The sequence below is a fragment of the Phyllobates terribilis genome, unplaced genomic scaffold (assembly GCF_046119375.1).
Source record: "Phyllobates terribilis strain yellow unplaced genomic scaffold, ASM4611937v1 Scaffold_7__3_contigs__length_470593459, whole genome shotgun sequence".
NCBI lineage: Eukaryota > Metazoa > Chordata > Amphibia > Anura > Dendrobatidae > Phyllobates > Phyllobates terribilis.
In genome coordinates, this window is record NW_027362767.1 from 113,126,770 (window position 1) to 113,152,006 (window position 25,237).

The following is a 25,237-nucleotide window of genomic DNA, read 5'->3' on the forward strand; positions in this document are numbered from 1 at the left end:
ACCAAATTCTTGGTGCTTCTTCAAAAGAGCTTGATCCGCACATTCTTAAACCTGACTCTTTTGAAATCTTTGCCTGGGAGAGATCTTAAGTACAAAGCAAGGCGTACCCCTCTAAAACAACCGGATCATATTGGATCTCAACTGGGACCTTACCCTTATATCTACTGTTTTACTCTAAATCATATGATCCTAATTTTATGCTTTTATCCTTTTATTGTTAACTCTCATTTATATCTAATAAACTAATCTTTTTAATTATATGCATTGACCAACTTAAATTCAGCGCACTTATTTTATCAGTGAGAGATCTTCCCCAATCCCGGTCCTTAGTGCAGCGCAAATTTACCTATTTACATATCTACTTTGGGATCCTTTTGGCTCCATCTGGACAAGTAGTGGCTCTTGTTCTGAATTTGCAGCCAGCCTAATCGACCACCTACCAGCGCCACTGTCTTTTTATATTCTCCTGCATTTACTTTTTAACCACCACAGAGGCAGCACAGTAGGTTTATCCTAATCCTTCTTCTCTCCACAAACCCTTGTGTAAAACAATGGCAGACCTCTGGAGCGACAGGAAATCACGCATCCTGAATATCCAAAAATGTTTCTACATACCACATCACCAACAATCTTGTCCACCAGACAATGACAAAATGAATAATATTAAGGAATCTCTTAAAACACTAGAACAACTCCTTTTAAAAGAAATGAGAGACCTATGGGAAATAGCTACGCTGGAACGATATTTAGCACATGATAGCATTCCACGAGGCCTAATTGTCTCAAAACCCCTATCAGGCAATAGAGGTGACCCAGCCACCCTATTGGAATGGGAACATATGTTCAAAATGTTCTCCCAACAAGCAGTAAAATTCATCATCGACAAAAGGAGAAAACAAGTAATGGAAAGTAAAATAAAAATAGCCGAACTCTTTAATGAAATAAAACCGTATCAGGATTTCCCTGAGGTTATTCGCCTATCCACTAACATCAGGAATCGGATTAACAAGAAGGAAAAAGACATCATTGACAAGAAACGCCGTAAATTCGGTAGAGATGCCATTCCAACTAACAAGCGATACTGTGAAAAAGAAAATAATAGATATGAAATCATTGATGAGGTAGGAGCCACCAGCCCTACCTCAGAGGACAGATTCTCCACCTATCCTATTTCAGAAGGGGAATCCGCTCTGACTCACCATTCTAACATCGATACACCCCACCATCAACCTACCCCCACACCTAATACCCCCAATCCTCCAATTAATAACACTATCACTATCCCCACCGACCCCCATTAGCACCCAGAATAGATTTGATCTCCTCAATGATTATGGCGAAACCCCCCCCCGACTGACTCACATACATGTAACCGCTCTCAAAACCCCACAACACTTTGTGTTGAAACCACTGGTAATCCTCCTCAAGTCAGAAAAAGAACCAGCAGATCAAATTTTTATCAGGTGGCCACAAAAAAAGATCCAAAAGAGGCACCAGGGGGGGAGGGGAAACTCGCCAAAAAGAAAAAACAATCCGAGAAGATAAGTGAACAAAAGACCCTAAACAAAGGTATCTTTAATTTAAGTCAATATTCACTAAAACAGAACGAAATCTCCCTGCTGAACAAAGGCCTTAAATATGCCCCATCCTCCAAATTTCAGAAATTCCAAGCATTTATTGGCATAAAACAGTTTACGCGCAAACTAGCAATTAAAAAACATTTCTTGAAAAAGTATCACCAAGCTAAATACACACAATGGATAAAAAGGTATTTCCCTACAATTTCAGCACAGCTACCGCTAGTCCTATCTGACACAGACTTGTCAGCCAGAGCTTCCTGCTGCACCCCCCTCTGGAATTCTACACCAAGACAGGTACCTAGCCAATACTATACAGCCAGCCAATAGTGACCACTGACCACTCCGTCTATAATAATACAACTACCACCTTAGCTTACTGACGCCGACCCTCTGGCATAGCCTGAGCGTCCTGCTGCAGCCAGAGCCTCGTATTGCATCCACCTAACAGGTACTACTATCAGAAACCCCAACTATCCTGAGACATCCCTGAGACCTCTCTGGACCACCCCTGCAAACCTACCTGGCAGGTAACTCTAGGCACCTAGTGTGCCAACCCTGTTACTACTGTGCTAACCTTGATATTAGTCCCCACTACTGCTACTATTATTAATCTTCCTTCCAGAACCGCTCTGGACAAGCATCCAGATCCTCCTGGTGCATCTACTTAAAATAGGACAAAACCAAATCCGTAACACCTACCACGGAGCCTACCTTCTAACTACTGGACCCTCACAGGTACCCCCTACAGCTTACCTACAGGTAGCCAATTATCCTCCATCGCTCCTACAACTGGGCATTATCCCACTAGTCTCTCCTAGACTAATCTCTGTAAAGAGCCATACAGGACCACTGTCCAAGCAAGACACCGTCTACATCATCCACCACCTGCTGATTGCCACACCAATAGCAGGTAAGTCGCAAACCAATATACAGTTCGGCCAACATCTTAACACCGAACACTCAATCCCACAACCTTAATTACCTTTTCCCGTAGATACCACCAAAGGTGAGCGTCTACCTACTGCAAGGACGACATCACCACTGGACCTACAGCCTGCTGATTGCCTTATCAATAGCAGGTAACTCCATTGGTATATCACTGACCACTGGTCATCCACTCACCCACCCCCAAAAAAAAACCTAACCAGCTTGTCTTCATCCAAGGTACCACTACCTTTAACCTCACTCCGCCTACCACAAGGAGCCACCAATCAAGTATAGCGGATCTACGAACCTCTGTCTCCTAAAATCAACCACTCATATTGAGCACCTTGACAACTTGAAAAGCAAGACACCATCCAACTATCCATTTACTTATTTTTTATTTATTATTTATTAATACCTTTTTATCCATTGTGTGTATTTAGCTTGGTGATACTTAACACCAATATTGAGCTTGGTGATACTTAACACCAATTTTTAAACTATTCCCTTATTTTACACGCAATTTTATATCGCCTGTGTATCTCAATAAAAGTCTAATTCTTTTAACCAAGCATCTCTCCCCTTCTTTCTCCAATCTCACTACCATTAGCGCGAATTTATATCTTTACATTTTTACCTTGACTTAGTTCAAACTCGGACATTCGTGGTTCCCTGTCCACAAATTCGCTGCCATTGCTAGTGACTAGCTTTACAGCGCCTCCTACACCCAATACCATTTCTTGAAAAAGGAACCAATTATAGAAAATTACGGCACAGGCGAACTAAATGAGGCTTATGTGCACACCGAACTGAAAAATAAATCCAACTTCAACCCCCTAAATGAGTATTCAGAAGCTCTATTGAGTTTTCAAAAAAATATTATCACTGACATACGCCACATAAGTAATAAAAAATGTGCAAAATTTAAGAATAACCTGACAACATCAGAATATAAAGCCATACGACAATTTCAGAACAACAAACAGATTGTCATAAGACCAGCCGACAAAGGTGGTGGCATTGTACTTCTGGACTCGATCCAATACCAAAACGAAGCTTCCAGAATCCTGAACGATACACGCACCTATAAAATTCTACAACATGACCCCACCGTCACATATTCACTTGAGCTAAAGAAACTCACATTAAAGAGACTGCACTCCGGTTATATAAATAAAAAGGAGTTCAAATACATCAATATCCCCCACCCGAAAACTGCCGTCTTTTATTATCTACCCAAGATTCACAAATCACTTTGTAACCCCCCAGGAAGACCTATTATATCAGGCATACAGTGCCTTACTTCCAACTTATCCAGATTTATAGACCACCACCTCCAAGACATTGTTCCGAAACTTCCATCATATCTCAAGAACAGAAAACACGTCCTACAATTACTAAATAAAATAGTATGGAGGGATAATTATATTCTAGGCACCCTAGACATAACCTCACTGTATACTGTTATACAGCACGACAAAGGCTGTGAAGCATCAGCACATTTTTTAGAGACCCTGAGCCAGACCCCACCAGAACAAATCTCGTTCCTAAAGGATTGTATGCATTTCATTCTGACCCACAACTTTTTTCTACATGACGGGCACTACTACACCCAGCAATGGGGCACTGCTATGGGGACCAGGTTCGCACCTAGCTACGCAAACCTTTACGTGGGCAGATGGGAACAATCGACCATCTGCCCCGGGGGGGGCGCTGCATACGAACCTGGTCTTCTGGCAAAGATTTATCGATGACATCCTATTTATTTGGTCAGGAGACCAAATCTCACTTAATCATTTTCTGGCAGATATCAATAATAATGACTTTCACCTTGAATTCACATCCCATACCAGCCCTAACCAAATTTATTTCTTGGACCTAAATATATATATAGACCAAGGACAAATACAGACCCGTACCTATTCAAAACCCACGGATGCAAACAGCTTCATTCCATTGAACAGCTGCCATTTACCTCAATGGTTATTAAACATACCCCGCAGCCAATATACCAGACTTCACCGCAATTGTTCACATCCTCAGGATTTTGAAATGGAGGCAGATATTCTCACAAATAAATTCTTAGAGAAAGGCTATCAAGCTTCCTTTCTGGAATCAACAAAAACTATAGTCCAGAAAACCCCCAGGAATCAGTTATTAGCGGATAAGAGTACTAACTCCCACCCTGCGAGTAAAGAAACCAACATAGATATCCCGATAATCCTACAATACAATTCCAACATCCATCTGATCCGTAAAATTGTGAGAAAACATTGGGACATACTTAAAGATGACGAAATCTTGGGCGGCAAACTAGCACCAAATCCGAGATTTGTTTTCAGAAAAACTCAAAATTTGGGCAATCTAATTGCCCCATCAGTGAGAAATCCATTTAATCATAACAATACTTCCAACATACTCACAAAAAAACTGAAAGGTTTCTTTCCATGCAAAAAATGCAAGGCTTGCAAACACTCACTCACCTCTAAACAAAGAATTATTATAACGCCACAAAAAGAATATCCCATTACTGACTTTATTACATGTTCAACACCAGGTGTCATTTATTGTTTAAAATGCCCATGTGGAAAGAGATACATAGGACGCACCAAACGTCCTATGTTCAAACGCATTAATGAACATCTACGGAACATTAAAAATCACCCCCTATCTGTACACTATTCAGAAACACATGGGGGTAATATAGCAGGCACCCAGATAATGGGGATACAAACTGTATCAAAAAACTGGCGAAATGGTGACTATATCAAGAGCATGTCGCGCAAGGAAAGCTTCTGGATCTTTGAAATGGACACATTGAAGCCAAAGGGACTCAATACTGAGATTGAGATCTTTGCCTTTAAAGGCCCCGTCACACTTAGTGACGCTGCAACGATCCCGACAACGATACGACCTGTCAGGGATCGTTGCTGCGTCGCTATGTGGTCGCTGGTGAGCTGTCAAACAGGCAGGCTCACCAACGATCAGGGAGCAGCGACATCGTGGAAAGAATCTTTCCACGATGTCCTGCTCCTGGTTACCAGCCTGCTGAAGCAGGAGCAGGCTGGTAACCATGATAAACATCGGGTTACTAGGGGCACACGCGCACCTAGTAACCCGTTGTTTATCATGGTTACCACCCGGCTACGGTGAGCGGGAGGTTACCGCTCACTTTAGCAGGCTCGTAACCATGATAAACAACAGGTTACTAGGTGCGCGTGTGCCCCTAGTAACCCAATGTTTACCATGGTTACCAGCCTGATCGCTGCTCCCGCTGGTCACACACAGCGATGTGTGCTGACCAGCGGGATGGCAACGACCAAAAAATGGTCCAGGACACTTTGCAGCGATCAGCGACCTCACAGCAGGGGCCTGATCGCTGCAAAGTGTCACACATAGCGACATCGCTGGTGAGGTCGCTGTTGCGTCACCAAAACCGTGACACGCTAGCGATCTCGCTATGTGAGACGGGGTCTTAATGACTAATGAACGCTTACCAATCGATCTCTTAACAAGGATTGACCTATCAATTAAAACTAATGGACATCAACTATATAAAGGACCATAGGCAGAAGTTGCACCATCCTTGATGAAGAAAGCCGCAGCTTTCGAAACGCGTCGGAATTGGTCCTTCTGCCACACCGTATCCATACTAGATCACGTGCTCCACACGTGACCGTGACGTCACGCCAGGTCCTGAAAGGCCCTGCACTACCGCCGCATCAGTACGCGAGGTAACTACGGAGCACGAGTCACCGGCCGGGACTCTGCTCCCACACTCCTCGCCCCCTCTCTCCACCGCTGCAACCTTTTCACCTAGGGGAGACAAGCCAAGCATTACGGAACGGAGGTAAGCCGTACATCTCCGTCACTCAATACAGACGGCACAGCTCTCCACAACGTAACCTCCAGCCTAGCTGAGCCTCATCTCTCATCCATCTGGGTGCCTCACAGTGCCTAGCAGCACAACGCAGTGGTTCATTTATACCTCTATACTACTACAGGTAAATTCCACTGGCCCCCAATAACCACTTATTGAATTAAGCCACACTGACTCATGCTTACTCTATCCTTTAGATCGCAATAGCACCTTCAGAGCTCGTCCCTCTACAGTACAACCTGACTGGTGAATTTACACCTTCAGACATCCTGTACAATAGTTATATACACGTCTACCACAGAACGCATTGGTTGACACAGACGTTCTCCTCAAAAGCAAGTACTTTTCCTGACCTTATTAGTATCCACTTTATCAAGCCACCTTTACATTTACTTACCTATCTACCCAGGTTCAAACTAAGAAACCTCCACCATTGCTGTCCTACCTACTGGTCCTAAAACTCTCAGCACCATACTTCAATAAAGACCACCTCCATTCTACAACTGGTAAATATTCAAAAACAAATATATATTTACTCTCACTGGCTAGTTGGGTTACTTAATTCTGCTTCATTTCTTTAAAAAATTAGCCTCTCCTACAAACATACGTGGACGACCCCGCCACCTGTGTACATTCCTCAGAACCACCAATATCTTCAGGTAATTATCGCCGCTTCCTTAACTCCTCAGTAATTTCAACAGCCATCACTGCGTCCACTCATTCATCTCTTCTTTACTCCCCTCTCTTTAGCAGAAGACCTCGACTACCACATCCTATTGTGTACCCCTCTAAAACAACCGGATCATATTGGATCTCAACTGGGACATTACCCTTATATCTACTGTTTTACTCTAAATCATATGATCCTAATTTTATGCTTCTATCCTTTTATTGTTAACTCTCATTTATATCTAATAAACTAATCTTTTTAATTATATGTATTGACCAACTTAAATTCAGCGCACTAATTTTATCAGTGAGAGATCTTCCCCAATCCCGGTCCTTAGTGCAGCGCAAATTTACCTATTTACATGCCATCACTTAGTTTGCATTAAATAGGTTGTCCACTACATTAACATTGATGGCCTACCCTTAGGATAGGTCATCAATGTCTGATCGGCCAAGGTCCGACACCCGGCAACCCTGCCGATCAGTTGTTATCGGTGGCAGCGATGGCCGCCGGCCGGATGTACTCACTTGCCAAGCTTCACCATCTACTTGTAATGGCTGCTGCAGGGTTCTGCATATCCTCCTCCTATTCAAATCAATAGGAGGCAGATGTGCAGTACAAGCACCAGTCATGACAAGTAGATGGAGCAGCTCTGCAAGTGAGAACTTCCACCTGGCGGCCACCAGCGGTATCTTTCCAGAGATATACTGGAGAGAGGAGACACCTTTGCCACCTGTCCTCCGCGTCCCCCTGGATCCCATATACAATTGTGATAAGCATCTGGTGAACCTGGGTTTGGGTTATACATTTTTCGGTGCTCCACTTGGAATATATAGCCTTATTCTAGCCAGTATATCTCTGGAAAGATACCGCACTATGTATATGGACTCTTTGTAGCTGGGGTATGATATGCCCTTGCAGGTGGACTGCGTTTTTCTTCCAGCACATTGCACTTTCTTGTCATGCATTATATTTATATTATGGATATATTAATGGAAGTTAGTTACAGATTGATTAAATAAAACTGTAACTTTTTATGCCATTTTGTACTCATGGTCTTTTCTGTTCTAAAAACAATATTGTAATTAGTCATGGCAATATTTTAATGAAGCTCAGGGCTCAAAAAATAAGCCCTCACCCAGCCCCATATCCTGAAAAATGAAAACGTTATAGGTCTCGGAAAATGGCCCGTGTCATTTGATTTCCTTCCTCAGGGCAGGGACACACGGGCCGTATAACTCGTGCGATGATGATCGCATCGCACTGAATGGACTAACCTGAGTATGACAGCATGATGGATTTCTATGTAGCTGTCAAGCTTAGGTCAGGAGCGGTGCCGGCCAGTACCAGGTTTACCATGCCATCCTCGGATGTGAAATACGGCAGTGTGTCCCTGCCCTTACTGTGCTACTGGCCCCTATTTAAATGTTTTTTTTGTACAAAATTGTACTTGGGTGCCATCTAGTGGCTATACCATATTACTACATTCAGATCTTTTGAATGAATTTTTATTTGTGGATGACTAACTTTAAGCCATCTATTTAACTAAATCTTCTTTTGCTACCCCATTACCTATGACATTTATGTGTCTTTCACTTTATCACATTTTTTGTGTCCTCACGATGTGACCTACTACTAATTTTTGGTCTGATTATTTATTGTAATGTTGCCTATTAATTCTTTTGACTTTTTCAATAAAATTACATTTTTAATTAAATAGGCTTTTTTTACTATTTCATATATATTTTGAGCTCAACATATTCCATTTTTCGTCTTTTTGTTTCCTAACTGTATTGGGAGTTCTCCATATACTTTTTGGGATTATGGTCCCTGGTATTGTCCATATTTCTGGTATTTTTATATTCAGTACATGTTTGGTATCTATGCACTCGTATTGACCTAGAGAAGTAAATTGCCAGATCAGTTTTACCATATATTGAATATGGTAAATAAAAAAAAACAAAAAACATTGTGGAGGTGCAATTTCACTGCACTTGGAATTGTTTTCCCCGTTTTCCAGTACACTATGTGGCAGAATGAAAATAAAAAAAAAGTTATGGCTCCTGGAAGAAAGGGAGGATAAAACGAAAATGGAAAATCGCCAGGGGGTGAATGGGTTAAAATAAAATGGTGCTGCCGGCTCTCATCTTTTACAGTGATCGTCCCCCTGATTTGCTGCTCTAGACCACATATAGCTCTATATTAGGGGAAAAAACCCTTCCCTGCCTCCACATATGGCACTAGGGGCATTTTTTTAAATTAAATTAAAATTTTTTTCCATTTGCAGGAAGCAGAGAATTACAGGATCCGACTATCTATAATAATTCAGGTTTTATCGCCACCACAACTCAGTTTGTAGGTCAGTTTGTAGGTCAGTTTGGGGGATGGGGGATGGTTAATTAAGTTGGGGAAAGAGGTGACAGAACGGCCAGTGATGAGCAATATAATGAATAATATCTTGTGAATGGATAACAAAAAACTGTCTATATATGTAAGAATCGTGTAGAACATGAAAGAAGGAAGCAAGGCGAACATCTTCCTCCTGATTGCTAGACATGTATATTATTATCTGACCCACGCTTTGTGTTTTAACTTGACACTTTTTCACAGATAATGATACCCAAGAAAACACATGATTATAAAATACTATATTGGACTTCTAATCTACTTTTGTTTTATTTTCCAGGCACGCTTTCTGCTTTCTCATAAGTGAACCCTTCCCAGACTCATAGCAATATGTATGGCTGGGGACAGGTCAGTATTTATGCAGATCTGTGATTTTTTTTATTCGTCCAGTGAATAATATTTTAGTGTATTAAAGGGAACCTGTGAGCTGATACATGCTGCCCACCGCCCCGGCAGCACGAGTCCCAGACCAGCTACTGCACTACAAACATATGTTTTACTCTAAAAGAATAACGTAGTATAAAACATGGACGAGGACAAGGTGATTAGTCCAAGAGGCATGTCCTCTCAGGTTTCTCTGGCTATATTGACAGGTCTATTCTGCATCACGTCAGTCTTGTAAGGTAGGCGGTTTTGGCAGCATGAATCAGCTGACAAGTTCCCTTTAACAGGTGTTTTCACCAGACATTGATGGCATGTCCACAGGACCTTCAACTATCTCTGTAATGGGAACCCCTCTTCCTGCCTGGCGGGGGCAGCTCATAGGCATCACATGAAGGTTAAGAATAAATAAAGAGATGTCTGCACATGTCGAGCATGCTTGTGGATAAGCAATAAGGCTTGGGTAGATGGCGATTTTGCCCACTGCACGGGTCATATGGACAAATTTTGCTTTGTGTGGCTGCTAAATTGCAGCATAATGTGGATGTACCACAACTAACAAGTCACAAAAAATCCAACTGGTCCTTACTATTAGCTTGATACAGTAGTCTTGTCGCAGTACAGCCACACTCACCTGCATTATGCTGCAGCGTAGAATATTTGGCCGCTCAATCTGTGTCATGGAAAAAGACTGTCTAGCCACAGCTTTACTGTCTAGAGTGAGAATCTCTCTTTAAATAATGTTACATATAGCAACATTTCTGCAACAATGAGTAAAGTTAAGGGAATGCTATGTTTGTAATTACTTTTGTTATTTTATTTTTTGATATATATAAAGAGTAATAGCTAAACTTTAGTTAAAGAAGCCCTCCTCCTCCTCCCTTCAAAGTTTCTGTCCTCTTAATATATTACAATCATCATATTATATAGCACTGTGCACTTTTAATTGCTCATTTTGCCTTTTTACCCAGTTAATTCTACTCTTTTCTCTGCTCTATGACAATAGCAGGAAGTCTCTTGTCCCTGCAGGACTCCTTCCCCTCTTCAGCTCCTGACCCAGCTGATCCCTTCTCTGTCCAGGGCCTTTTGCAGTGACTCATGACTTATTCAGGGAAAATTGACCTCCTGTTTCTACATAGACCTTAGAAGGATTCAGCTAGCCAGATTTTAATCACATGATGCCATAGACCTAATGGAAAGGAGAAGAATTAACTGGGTAGAAAGGCAAAATGAGCAATTGTAAGTACACAGTGCTTTAAAATATTCTGACTGTAATATATTAAGAGGATAAAAACTTTGAAGGGAGGAGGAGGAGTGCTTCTTAAATAAAGCTTAATATCCAACTGCCATTTCAGTAAAATTTTCGGTGGCATGTCTGTTTTTGATTTCAGCTATTTCTAGCTCGTCCCTCCTCCTTCCCTTTTTTATGGAAAAATAAAATGACGGTTCCCCTTTAAGAAAAGGTTAGATACGTTGAAAAGGTTGTCCGGGACTTTAACATTAGAGACTTGCCCTTAGAATACAGGTCGTCATTGTCTGATTGTTGTGGTGCGGCACCGCTGCCTATTAAAGAAGTTGTCCACTACTTTATATGAACCCCCAATGTATGCCCCCGGGGCACAGAAGTGTTTTTGTAAATACCTTGCAGTGCCTTTTCTGCCTGTGAGTGGCGCTATCGCTGGCCGCTCAGAGGGATCACGTGACCCTTCACTGATATCACGTCAAGTGAGGCGTGACATCAGTGACGTGTTCCCCGCGGTGGACGCTGGGCTGTTGGCGGCAGCATGTCACACCCAGTATCTGACCAGCCCAGGGGATGGGGATGACTCGGTACCCGGGCCTTTGCCTTGGGGAAGTCACGTTGGTCGGCTCCCGGGCCCGTACCCTGGGGTTTCTCTTAAAAGGGGGTTATTGGTTGTTAAGTTTATGAAAGTTCGTGACGCCACCTGTGGCTTCTGGTGAGAATCACCAGCGCTGCGCAGTCCTCTGAGGCCGGTGATAAGGCAGCTCGATGGTATAGCTCCCCACAGGTGGAGCTAGGCCTCAGGGCAGTGTATGAAGGGGGAATGCAGGACAGGCGAGACCCAGCCGGGTCAGAGCAAGAACAGGGACAGACACGATAGTCACTTCAGTACCTTTTACTGATGGAAATTCAGGCACGTCCCGGAGCACTGTAGGGTGAAGGGTGCATGTCAGGATCCTCCCCAATGAGCGGATGTAGGGCCTCCTGTTTCTTGCCTCTGCGTATTAAGTTTCTGACCTGCCTGGAGCTAGGCCTAACTTTGTCTCTGTCCTGCGTTGGCTGACGTAGTGGTTGGGCCTTCTCTTGGAGTGCACGCTCCCAGCTTACGGGGCCTATGTGTCTCCTGGCTGTTACGTATCAGCACTTTAGCGATCCTGGGACTTGTAGTTCTCCAGGGATTCCGGTTATGCCTTACTGGGTCATAGAGATCCCGGTAAGCTTTGGACCCGGTGTCCGGTAACTGCTTTGGGGTGAGCTAGTTAAGCTCCTCTGCCCCCTATGTACTAACTCTCCACTCACCTTCAGCCTACTCGGGCCCTCACTAGGCTACTCACACTAACAGCAGCTTGCCGCTCTTCACCGATCTTATGGCGCCGGCACACCTAAAGCTCCCTATTCTGAGCTACGAGCTCGACTCTGTATTCAGACTTGCACTAACTGAACTCTCCAGAGGAACTGCTGAATCACTGAGCTCCATTGCAGACTGACCTGTTTCTGTGTCTCACTCTGCAGGAACTGAACTGCCTGGCTCCACCTTCCCTATTTATCTCCCTAATGGGCTCCCTCTGTTGGTCTGAGGTGGAAGGTGGAGATGCATGAATGGTTATGGGGGCCTCTTGTGGAGGAATCCATCAAAGCACTCTTCCAGGATCTGTGATACCAAGCGCAGCTGGGCATCACATTCCCCCCTAGTAAAGCTCAGCACTCCTGGGCTGAAGTACATTTTATAACAATAACAATAATAACATGAACAATGCATTAACAATCTTCCCTTTATGGGAGGCACATTTCTTAAACATTGCATAACAATAACAAATACAAAGTGTCCTCAGAGTTCAAGTCTCCTATGGTGAGTTTCCCAAACAGGATGTCCATCTCACAGGGTAGAGTACTTGGTGGTTTTGAGGGCCCTGTCCCAAACCCTCAACGTAAGCCCTGGGGTGGCTGCAGGGCATGAAGATCCTGAGTTGGACCTCCAATAGAGCCACTCCAGACAGGTTTTCCTTCTGAGGTCACCTAGAAGGGCACTCCAGGGAGCACAATTATATAGAAAAGCAGTTTTTGGGCTGCACATAGTCCTCAGCCACGAAGTTCTTAGGTAAATAAAGAAGTAAATAAGCAAAACACAAATTAATAAAGACATACATATGTCTGAATATATACAATTATACAGTGCTATAATACAATTTAATACTCCAGGGGTAACTATCTACATTTGTCAGAGTTTAGCTATTTTACTGCTTATATCTGGCAGGGGCTTGGCCCCGCGTGCTACGTGTTGATCTGCGTAGTGCGGTGGTTTGTGTGGTATCAGAGTCTGTACGGTCAGTTACTCTACCAGTTCTACGTGTGACTAAGTTGTAAAACTGCCTTAACCTCTCTCCTGGACTGGCAAGTTCACCATTGGCTGGGCCTTCTTGCTCTGCTCCTACTGGGGATCCTTCGTCCGGGGATACTTCTTGAGCTGGCTCTTCTGCAGCACTTACAGGTTCAACTTGCTGTGGAAGATTTTCTGGCTGTTCGTAGAATTGGAGTGTTGGAATGATTACTGCTCCTTCTATTTGAGGCCAATCTGCCGGGAAATCTCCCAAGTCAGTGTGGATCACTTCTTCTTTAGCCTCCTCCGGGGCAGTAAGAGGTGTTTTGTCTTGAGGTTTCAGTAGATCTGGACCCAACTTTAGGTGGTCCCTGGACACTGTTGTAGACGTTTTTCCTCCATCTCGACTGATTAAGCATGTCTTCTTATTGTCAAATCTCGAATTCAATACAGTGTAGGGTTCTTTTTCCCACTGATCATCAAGTTTGTGGTTACGTCTTTTCCTTTTCAATACTGTTTCACCAGGTGTGAAAGGTTCTGCGGGTGCGTTTTTGTTGTAGTGAGCTTCCTGCTTTTCTCTCACCCGAGTAAGACTGTCCTCGACACAAGCTTGTACCCTCCTGTACTGCTCCTGCCTGGTCTTGTCCCAGTCTTCAGTGGTCATATCAGCTTCAGGTTCAACAACACCAAGCTCCAGATTCATGGGCAGCTTTCCTGGCCTTGCCCGCATGAGATATGCCGGAGTGCAGTTTGTGGAACTTACTGGTATATGATTCTACAGATCTACTAAATCAGGCAGTAGGTCTGGCCACTGGTTTCTCTCCTCAAGTGGTATGGTCTTTAGCAGGTCGATGATGATGTTGTTCATCTTTTCGCAGAGACCGTTGGTTTGTGGGTGGTACGGTGTAGTTCTCATTTTCTTACACCCGTAGAGATGGCAGAACTCCTTGAACAACTCAGCCTCAAAGGCCGGGCCTTGGTCCGTCAGCACCTGCTCAGGATAACCATGGGGTCTACAGAAATACGCTTGGAACGTCTTTGCTGCTGTCTCTGCCGTCAGGTCTTTGACAGGTGCGACGACCAGGAAACGTGAGTAGTGATCTACCATGGTCAGAGCATAAGAGTACCCTGACCTGCTGGGGGACAGCTTGACATGGTCCAGAGCCACGATCTCCAGGGGTCGAGTCGTCTTGATGGGTTGCAGGGGTGCCTTCTGGCTGTTGAAGTCTTTTCTTCTTAGGTCACAGGGTCCACAGTCCCGGCACCACCTCTCAATGGAGCTGCGCATTCCTACCCAGTAGAATCGACACTTCAGCAGGGTCTCTAGCTTTTTCCAGCCAAAGTGCCCCACCTGATCGTGGTAAGCTCCTAATACCATTTGGATGTCTGTCTTCGGGACTACTATCTGCCATACCATCTCATGGGTTTTTGGATTGACGTACCTCCGCACAGTTTCTCATGGTAGATAAACAGCCGGCTTCTCTCGTTCCACAGCTGCTTTGCTTGCAGAGACGCATCCTTCTCCAGGGAGGCACCTTCTTGGATTATCAGCTCCTTGATGCGGCTGACAACCGGGTCACTGTCCTGGGTCTCTTTCCAGCTGTGGTGAGGCAGGGGGTTTAACGTCTTTCCACACTGCCTCCTGGAGGCTCGTTGCTCGTGGATCATCCCATTCCGGTGAAAGGCAGGTAGCTCAATCTCTTCCAGGTCATCCACTTCTTCTTCTGTGTCTGACTGGTGAGGAATCCTAGACAGAGCATTGGCATTGGCGTTCTTGCGGCCCGCCCGGTATTTAATTGTAAATTGGTAATTTGACAGCCGCATCATCCATCGTTGTTCCAGTGCCCCGAACTTAGCTGTTTCAAGATGGGTCAAGGGGTTGTTATCAGTGAAGGCAGTGAACTTACTGGAGGCTAGATAGTGCTTGAACCTTTCAGTGATGGCCCAGACCAGGGCCAGGAACTCCAACTTAAAGCTGCTATAGTTCTCTGGGTTCCTCTCAGTCGGGCGGAGCTTCCTGCTTGCGTATGCGATCGCTTTCTCTTGGCCATTCTGCTTCTGACTTAAGACAGCTCCCAGTCCTTCGTTGCTGGCATCAGTATACAGCAGGAACGGTAGGCTGTAGTCAGGGTAGGCTAGGATCTCATCGCCTGTCAGGATCTCCTTCATCTCCTGAAACGACTCGGCTTGCTCCTTACCCCAGTGGAATGGGGGATTTCTGCCTTTGGGGGACTGCCCTACCAGGAGGTCTTGCAGAGGAGCTGCTTTCTTAGTGTAGTCCTTTACGAACCTCCGGTAGTATCCTACTAGTCCCAAGAACTGACGCACCTCCTTGAGGTTCTTCGGCTCCGGACACTTCTGGATGGCAGTGACTTTCTCCGGATCTGGTGCTACCCCTTCCAGACTGACAATGTGCCCCAGGTACTGTACCTTTCTCTTGAGCAGGTGGCACTTTGAGGGCTTCAACTTCATCCTGTACCGGGACAGTGACTCAAATACCTCTGCTAGGTGTTTCAAGAGGTCCTCGTACGTTCTGGAGTACATTATTACATCGTCCAGGTAAAGTAACACAGTCTCGAAGTTGCGGTGTCCCAGGCAGCACTCCATCAATCTCTGGAATGTTCCGGGGGCATTGCAGAGTCCAAACGGCATACTGTTGAACTCGCAGAGTCCCATCGGGGTAGTGAAGGTCGTCTTCTCCCAATCCTCCTCAGCCACAGCTACTTGCCAGTACCCACTAGTGAGGCCAAGGGTGGAAAAGTAATTTGCAGACTTTAAGGCAGCTAGGGACTCCTCTATGCGTGGTAAAGGGTATGCATCTTTATGTGTAATGCGATTTACTTGACGATAATCTACACACATTCTCATGCTCCCGTCCTTTTTCCTAACTAGCACTAGGGGAGCTGCCCAGAGACTACAGCTATCCCTTATTACTCCCGCCTTTCTCATGTCCTGCAACATTTTCTTTGCCTTCTGGTAGTGAGCTGGTGGTATAGGCCTGTAACGTTCTTTGATTGGGGAATGGTCGCCTGTGGGGATATGATGTTGAACCCCCTTAATCCTCCCGAAGTCGTGGATGTTTACTGAACACCTGCGCGTATTCTTGAACCACCCGGTGTACACCCTGTTTCTGATGGCAGGAGTGGTGTCTGTCCCAACATGGAGCTGTTGACACCAATCCTCCACCTGGGTTGCAGGGTCATTATCCTCCACTTCATCTGGTGAGGTTAAGGACTCCGCCTTGTGAATGCAGTTGTTATTTACAGCATGTAATTTGGCAACAGTGGCATAACGTGGCAATCTGACCTCATCTTCCCCACAATTGAGAAGACGGACGGGCACCCTCCCATTGCGTACATCTACCACTCCCCTGGCGGTTAAGAGCGTGGGTCTGTGCTCGAAGCAAAGGGGTTCTACTACCGCCTGGTAGCTCTGTCCTCTAAGACCTATAGCAGCTCGACACCAGATGAGCATTTCACTCATTGGGGGAATGACAATGGGTATGGGGTCCGTTACCCGCACGTTACCTATTTCACCGTCTGTTAACCTTACTTGCTGTTGATACATCAGGACTCGAATCTCCCTCTGCAGTGCCCTCCTCTGTCTTGGTCTGGCAGTGTCGGCTATCTGTTGGAGCAAGCACACAACTTCTCCCAAACAGTTACCAACAATGTTAGTGCCTAGTACCATATACGGGTTGGTGTCATCAGGATTAGTCTCTACTACAATTAGCCCCTGGTCCTTCAGCTCCACTCTCCCCACCTTTACAGTCACATTCTTAACCCCGAGTAGGTTAAGGGGGAGTCCGTTTGAGGCATATACAGAAAGATTTGGAGCTGGCGGACGTAGATCGTCCATGGACCATAACCTCTTGTAGAGGACGTCAGGCATGATGGTTACCTGAGATCCTATGTCCAGCAGAGCGTGCGTCGGGATCCCGTCCAACAAAATGGACAGGAAAGGTCTTCCTCCGACGAACCTGTTGTACCAGTCTGATGGGCCTGTTGAGTTTACTCCTGGGTGTCAGCCCTCGGACCCAGGGTTTTCTCGTTTAAAGGACAATTCTGGGCGATGTGTCCGATCTTGCGGCAGCGGTAGCAGGCAGGGTCCTTCTGTGGACGGCGCTGGTCACTGGTCCTCGGTGAGGGTGGTGTTGGCCTCCTCCTCCTTCTCATCCAGGGGACATCCTCAGGGCTATCGGCTAACAGGATTTTCCCTCCTTCCTCGGGCTCCGTCCGCAGCTGCAGAGCACTCAGCACTGTGGTCAGGGTTTTGCTCAACTGACGCACCTCAGAGCGCAAACTGTCCAGTTCTTTAGGGGACGTTGCTGGAACCCTAGCTTCAGCAGCCACTGGGGAAAAGGTGGGTGTAGCAGGTACTGGGGTAGCCCCACCCTGGTAACATTGGACGGCATTTGTTTTCAGGGGCTGCTGTCCTTTTATAGCCATGTCCTTGAGATTGTCAAAGGTGACATCTCGATGATCCAGGGACCACCAACGCACTGTCCTGCTCTCCTCTGGAGACCTCAGTCCCTGGACAAACTGTTCCTTCAGCATTTTGTTCTCATTCTCAACGCTGGTTGGACTAACCTGGTTCAGAGCCCGCAGGGCCCCTTGTAGACGCCAGGTGTAGTCCTGAACATTGTCCTCCGGCTGTTGGGAACAGGTGTAGAACCTCATCCGGAGGTCCGCCTCAGTAAGATCCTCAAACACAGTCTGTAGTTTTTGAAATATTGTGGACACTGACTCCTGGTCTGCGGCCGACCATGTTTCCACTTCCCGTTCCGCAGCACCGGTCAGTTGTCCCAATACAACAGCGGCTCTTTGTTTGCCTGTTATAGACTACATGTCCAAGATACTACATATCTTACATTTGAATCCAGACAGGGTATCTGGTTTGCCGTTGCACTGGGGGAGCCACTTTGCTCCAGGAATGTACGGTAAAGTTATGGGAATGACAGGGGTTACAGGCGCTGCTGGTGGAGCGGCCGCTTCGGCCTGCTCGTCGTCGGGCGCGGGTTGAACTTCAGGGACGTTGGCCGGCATGTCGGCGTTCTGCTGTTCTTTGGACATCCTGACGCCCCCCTAGTTTACCGTGGCCTACCTTCTAGCTTTTCTTCCGGTAGGCCGCAGCTCCGCAGGTGACGGTTATCTTCAGGACCTTGCGTCGCTTGCGTCCTACATCAGATCGTTCAGCGACGCTCCTTACAGGACCTGGCGCTTCTTGGTTTGATGTCGAAGCGTGGGGCGTGTGCGGGGCTTCGCGCTCTTTTGCAGGTACGCCCCTTAGTTTCCCGCGGTTACGCCCTTCTTCTCGCTCAGCGGCCCAACAATGGCGGCAATCTTCACCACAGTCAAATATACAGTTCACTTCAATAAAGGCGCACAGTACCCGGTGGCAACTGGCATAACACTCCGTCGTTGCAGCGGGCAAGGAATCCTGTTCATGACGCCAGAAAGAAGATGACCAGCCCAGGGGATGGGGATGACTCGGTACCCGGGCCTTTGCCTTGGGGATGTCGCGGTGGTCGGCTCCCAGGCCCGTACCCTGGGGTCTCTCTTAAAAGGGGGTTATTGGTTGTTAAGTTTATGAAAGTTCGTGACGCCACCTGTGGCTTCTGGTGAGAATCATCAGCGCTGCGCAGTCCTCTGAGGCCGGTGATAAGGCAGCTCGATGGTATAGCTCCCCATAGGTGGAGCTAGGCCTCAGGGCAGTGTATGAAGGGGGAATGCAGGACAGGCGAGACCTAGCCGGGTCAGAGCAAGAACAGGGACAGACACGATAGTCACTTCAGTACCTTTTACTGATGGAAATTCAGGCACGTCCTGGAGCACTGTAGGGTGAAGGGTGCATGTCAGGATCCTCCCCAATGAGCGGGTGTAGGGCCTCCTGTTTCTTGCCTCTGCGTAGAATGTTTCTGACCTGCCTGGAGCTAGGCCTAACTTTGTCTCTGCCCTGCGCTGGCTGACGTTGTGGTTGGGCCTTTTCTTGGAGTGCACGCTCCCAGCTTACGGGGCCTATGTGTCTCCTGGCTCTGTTACGTATCAGCACTTTAGCGATCCCGGGACTTGTAGTTCTCCAGGGATTCCGGTTATGTCATAGAGATCCCGTTAAGCTTCGGACCCGGTGTCCGGTAACTGCTTCGGGGTGAGCTAGTTAAGCTCCTCTGCCCCCTATGTACTAACTCTCCACTCGCCTTCGGCTTACTCGGGCCCTCACTAGGCTATACACACTAACAGCAGCTTGCCGTGCTTCTCCGATCTTATGGCGCCGGCACACCTAAAGCTCCCTATTCTGAGCTTCAACTGAGTCTGGACTGTGCTCCACTGCAGACTTACCTCTCTCAGGCTTCTCTACTGCAGGAACTCTCTCAACAGACTTGGCTCTCTGTCGACTCCAGACTGAACTGCCTGGCTCCACCTTCCCTATTTATATCCCTAACGGGCTCCCTCTGCTGGTCTGAGGTGGAAGGTGGAGATGTGTGAATGGTCATTGGGGCCTCTTGTGGAGGAATCCATCAATGCACTCTTCCGGGATCTGTGATACCAAGCGCAGCTGGGCGTCACAGATGCCGGGTGTGACGCGGAGGGGTAACCCCGCCCACAACCCAGCAGCCACCAGTGGAACGCGAAAGAGGGACCTTCGGCTGCAGCCTGGACTTGTCGTGACGTCAGCGGATGTCAGCGCTGGCTGCAGCCGGGGGTCACGTGAAAAGGCACCACAAGGTATTCAGAGAAATACTTTTGGGCCCTGGGGGAATACATTGGGGGATCATATAAAGTAGTGGACAACCCCATTCAAGTGTTTATTCAGGACTTAGTTTTTAAACCCATAGTAAAAAAAAAATAAAACAGGCAGATAGTTGCTCACTACTTGCCTGTTGTAGCATCGGCGTCTCTGCCCCTTGCTAGGCAGAGATGCCGTTCCCCTCACCTCTCTGCTCCGTGCTCGGCGTCCTCCTCCCGCGCTGCTGGCAGCGCGCGCTGCTTCCCAGGCACTGTGCTTAGGGCGCGCTCCCTCTCTCTTAAAGGGGCCGCTCGCGCCATCCTAAGGAGTCCCCGGCCAATTGCCGGAGGATCTCCCATATATAAGGCACCTCCTCCAAAATGGAGGTGCCCGAGCAAAGTTGTTTGCACTGTGTCTTCCTGTGCTTCAGCCCTCAGGTCCCGCTGCTAGCCTGACTTCTCGTCCTGCCTGCCAGCCTGTTATCCACCAGTTACCTGCCTGTTACCTGCCTTGTCTGCCAGACCGCTCACCTGGGAGCGTCCACCAGTTACCTGCCTGTCTCCTGCCTCGTCTGTCAGACCGCTCACCTGGGAGCGTCCACCAGTTACTTGCCTGTTACCTGCCTTGTCTGCCAGACCACTCACCTGGGAGCGCCCACCAGTTACCTGCCTGTCTCCTGCCTCATCTGTCAGACCGCTCACCTGGGAGCGTCCACCAGTTACCTGCCTGTTACCTGCTGTCTCTGTCAGCCTGCTCACCTGGGAGCGCCCGCCAGTTACCTGTCAGGTATCCGCCTCGCCTGTCTACCCAGAGACTGTCCACGTCACTTGCCGTGACCACCTGCCTGTCTACCCGGAGACTGTCCCCGTCACTTGCCGTGACCACTTGCTGTGGCTACCTGCTTGCCTTCCCTGGGAGTCACCCGCTTCCTTACAAGGACTTCCCCTTTGTATTGCAGCTCAGAGGTTCCACCTCCCGGACTCGTTACAGTTTGCTCGGGCCATGGAACCCGGTGGCACCCAAGCTCCCTCACTCTCGGACCTATGCCATGAACTATCCCATCAGAGGTCCCAACAGGAGTCCATCCTGAGTCACCTGCATAGTGTTAACTCCCGCCTGGACACACTGACTGCCTCATTGGGAGCTGCTTCCACTCGCACAACTACGACCCCGGCAGCGTCGCTGCCCTTCAATACCATGGCATCCCTTCCCGGTCCTCGCCTTTCCACCCCGCCTCGTTTTGGTGGAGACCCCGGCCTGGCACGGACTTCATTAACCAGTGCACCCTGCACTTCGAACTCTTGGCACACCAGTTCACCACCGATCGGGCCAAGGTGGCCTTCATCATGTCCCATCTCACAGGGGAGGCACTGTCCTGGCTAAATCCTCTATGGGAGAGAGGAGACCCCCTGGTGTCCAACTTGCCAGCCTTTCTCACGGCTTTCCGGAAAGTCTTCGACGAACCAGGAAGAAAGACCTCTTCTGCCTCCTCTCTGCTTCGCCTCCACCAAGGGAGTCTCACCGTGGGCCAATATGCCATACGGTTCCGTACCCTTGCTTCCAAGCTTGCCTGGGATAATGAGGCCCTGGTGTCCGTCTTCTGGGAGGGCCTATCCGGCCGGATTAAAGGTGAACTTGCCGGTCGGGACATTCCAACCACCCTGGATGACTTGGTGACACTTGCCACCCGGATTGACATCCGGTTCCAGGAGCGTACCAAAGAGGTCACCCATGAGAGGAAGTTTCCCCGCCTTGCTCCTACTTTCCAGAGACCCGTCTCTTCATCTGTAACTTCCCGGGCGCACTCGCCAGAGCCCATCCAGGTCGACCAAACCAAGATGGTCAAAACCCGTCAAGAGTCAAGCCGTGCCGAGGGGAGCTGTTTCTACTGTGGCAGTAAGGAGCACCAGATCCGTGCCTGCCCAGAGAGGTCGGGAAACGCCTGTGTCTAGGATCGCTCAGAGAGGTCGCCCTAGACAAGAGTAAACCCTCTCCATCTCTGATGCTGTCGATCTCTATCATCTGCGGGGAGAACCGTTACTTTGAACTAGCTCAACTTGATTCTGGAGCTGCCGGAAATCTCATTTCTCAGTCCCTGGTAGAGAAATACCGCATTCGCACTAAACCTCTGGCTGAACCCTTATCTGTCACCTCCGTGGATGGGGGTCTCTAACCGCAACCCATCCAACTCATCACCGAACCGATAACGCTGCAGGTGGGAATGCTGCACTCTGAGAGCATCTTCTTCCATGTTCTACCGGGACTCTCTCACGCCCTTTTGTTAGGCCTACCTTGGCTCCAGAGACATGCACCCGTGCTGAATTGGCAGACCGGAGAAGTCCTACGCTGGGGGCAGGACTGCCATAAGACTTGTTTAGTTCCTGTTCATCCTGCTCGTCCCTCTCCTTCTCCAGCCAATCTACCCGGCCTACCGGTCCCTTATTGGTCTTATGCTGATGTTTTCAACAAGAAAGAAGCAGAGACATTACCCCCTCATAGACCATACGATTGCCCAATAGACCTGGTACCCCGCGCTACTCCACCCCGTGGGCGTATTTACCCGTTGTCCGCTGCCGAGACCCGGGCCATGTCTGAATATATCGAGGAAAATTTGGCCCGGGGATTTATCCGGAAATCTACCTCCTCGGCGGGAGCAGGCTTCTTCTTCGTTAAAAAAAAGGATGGTTCACTCCGTCCCTGTATTGACTATAGAGGTCTTAACCGGATCACGGTGAAGAATAAATACCCCCTTCCGCTCATTCCTGAATTATTTGACCGTCTGAGGGGTGCCAGAATCTTCACCAAGCTGGATCTCCATGGGGCGTATAACCTGGTCCGTATCCGTCGGGGGGATGAATGGAAGACGGCATTCAACACCCGGGACGGCCACTATGAATACCTCGTAATGCCCTTCGGCCTCTGTAATGCTCCCGCCGTCTTTCAAGAGTTGGTCAATGACATCTTCCGTGACCTTCTCTACTCCTGCGTGGTGGTGTACCTGGACGACATCTTGATCTTCTCTCCGGATCTTCCCGCACACCGGAGGGACGTTCGTCAAGTCCTGCTCAGGCTCAGGCAAAACCACCTCTACGCAAAATTTGAGAAGTGCCTCTTTGAGCAGACCTTGCTTCCATTTCTGGGCTACGTCATCTCCCAGACCGGCCTACAAATGGATCCTGAGAAACTTTCTGCCATCCTGAAGTGGCCCCTACCGGAGGGGTTCAAGGCTATTCAGCTGTTCCTGGGCTTCGCCAGCTACTTCCGCCTCTTCATTCCGCACTTCTCTTCCAGGACTGCCCCTATCTCTGCTCTCACCTGTAAGGGCGCTAGTCCCAAAGAATGGCCGCCCGAGGCAGAGGAGGCCTTCCTTTCTTTGAAACAAGCTTTCGCCTCCGCTTCTGTGCTGCACCGTCCGGACTGCAACAAACAATTCTTCTTAGAAGTAGATGCTTCCTCCTCCGGAGCCGGAGCGGTACTCACCCAAAAGTCGCCATCCGGGAGAATGGTAACCTGCGGCTCCTTCTCCAAACTCTTCTCCTCGTCTGAGCGCAATTATTCTATGGGAGACCGAGAATTGTTAGCCGTTAAGTTGGCACTGGAGGAGTGGCGTTACTTGCTCGAGGGGGCTCTTCATCCGGTAATAATTTATACGGACCACAAAAACTTGGCTTACCTCCAGAGTGCCCAAAGACTTAACCCGCACCAGGCCCGGTGGTCCTTGTTCTTCGCCCACTTTGATTTCATTCTTCATTTCCGCCCGGCTGACAAAAATATCAAAGCCGATGCCTTGTCCCGATCCTTTCTGTCCTCCGATCTTGAGGAGGAGCCTAAGCACATCATCGACCCCGCCAAGGTAATGCAGGTGGCCCCCGTGGATCTGAATCGTCTTCCACCCGGTAAGACGTTCGTGACAGTACCTGATCGTGAGAAGGTTCTGAACTGGGGACATTCGTCTAAACTAGCCGGCCATGCTGGCCGAAAGAAGACCCTCCAGCTTATTACCCGGCATTACTGGTGGCCTACCCTGCGCAAGGAGGTAATAGACTTTGTCTCGGCCTGTGCGTCCTGCGCTCGCAACAAGGTTCCTAGACATCTGCCAGCCGGCCGCCTTCTGCCTCTTCCCGTACCTGCTGCCCCGTGGCAGCATATAGCCATGGACTTTATAACGGATCTCCCTGTCTCTGCTGGTTGTACGGTCATTTGGGTGGTCGCTGACCGCTTCTCTATTTTCCCTCTCCATGGTCTTCCTCTCCACATCGTGTCCGATCGAGGGGTCCAGTTCACCTCTCGCTTCTGGAGAGCCACGTGTAAACTGCTGGGGGTCACCTTGGACTTCTCTTCTGCTTATCACCCACAGTCCAATGGTCAAGTAGAGCGGATCAACCAAATTTTAACCAGTTACCTCCGGCACTTTGTTAATGCCCACCATTCCGACGGGGTGGATCTTTTACCGTGGGCCGAATTCTCCTATAATAATCACGAGAGTGAATCCTCTTCCAAATCCCCGTTTTTTACAGTCTACGGTCAAAATCCCCAGATCCTGTTTCCCGTCTCCACCTCCGTGGACAACCCAGCCGCGGAGTCTCTTGTTAGCAAATTCTCCTCCATTTGGGAGAGTACCAGATCCGCACTTCTTCAGTCCTCCGAGCGGATGAAGAGACAGGCTGACAAGAGACGTCTGGATCTGCCCCAATTCCGTCCTGGAGATAAAGTCTGGCTCTCGTCCAAATATGTCCGGCTCAAGGTTCCTTCCTACAAGTTAGGGACCCGGTTCATCGGCCCACTGGAAGTTATCAAGCAAATCAACCCGGTGGCCTATAAATTGAAACTCCCGGCCAACTTGCGGATCCCCAACTCCTTCCATGTATCTCTCCTCAAACCCGTGGTACTTAACTCTTTTTCCAAGTCTACAGGTACGCCTCCTGCTCCGGTCTCCGCTGAAGACGAGTTTGAGGTAGAGAGCATTCTGGCCATCAAGAGGGTAAGAGGAAGGACCTTTTTTCTAGTGGATTGGAAGGGGTTTGGTCCTGAAGAGAGAACATGGGAGCCCCGGGAGAACATCCATGCCCCGCTCATCCTTGATAAATTTCTCTCTGGCCTAAGAAAGGGG

At 48.1% G+C, this 25,237-nt stretch overlaps 1 pseudogene; it reads left to right on the forward strand.

The window, feature by feature from the left end:
* Positions 1 to 25,237, forward strand: part of LOC141155375 (protein transport protein Sec23A-like) — a 46,442-nt pseudogene that overhangs the window by 18,335 nt on the left and 2,870 nt on the right.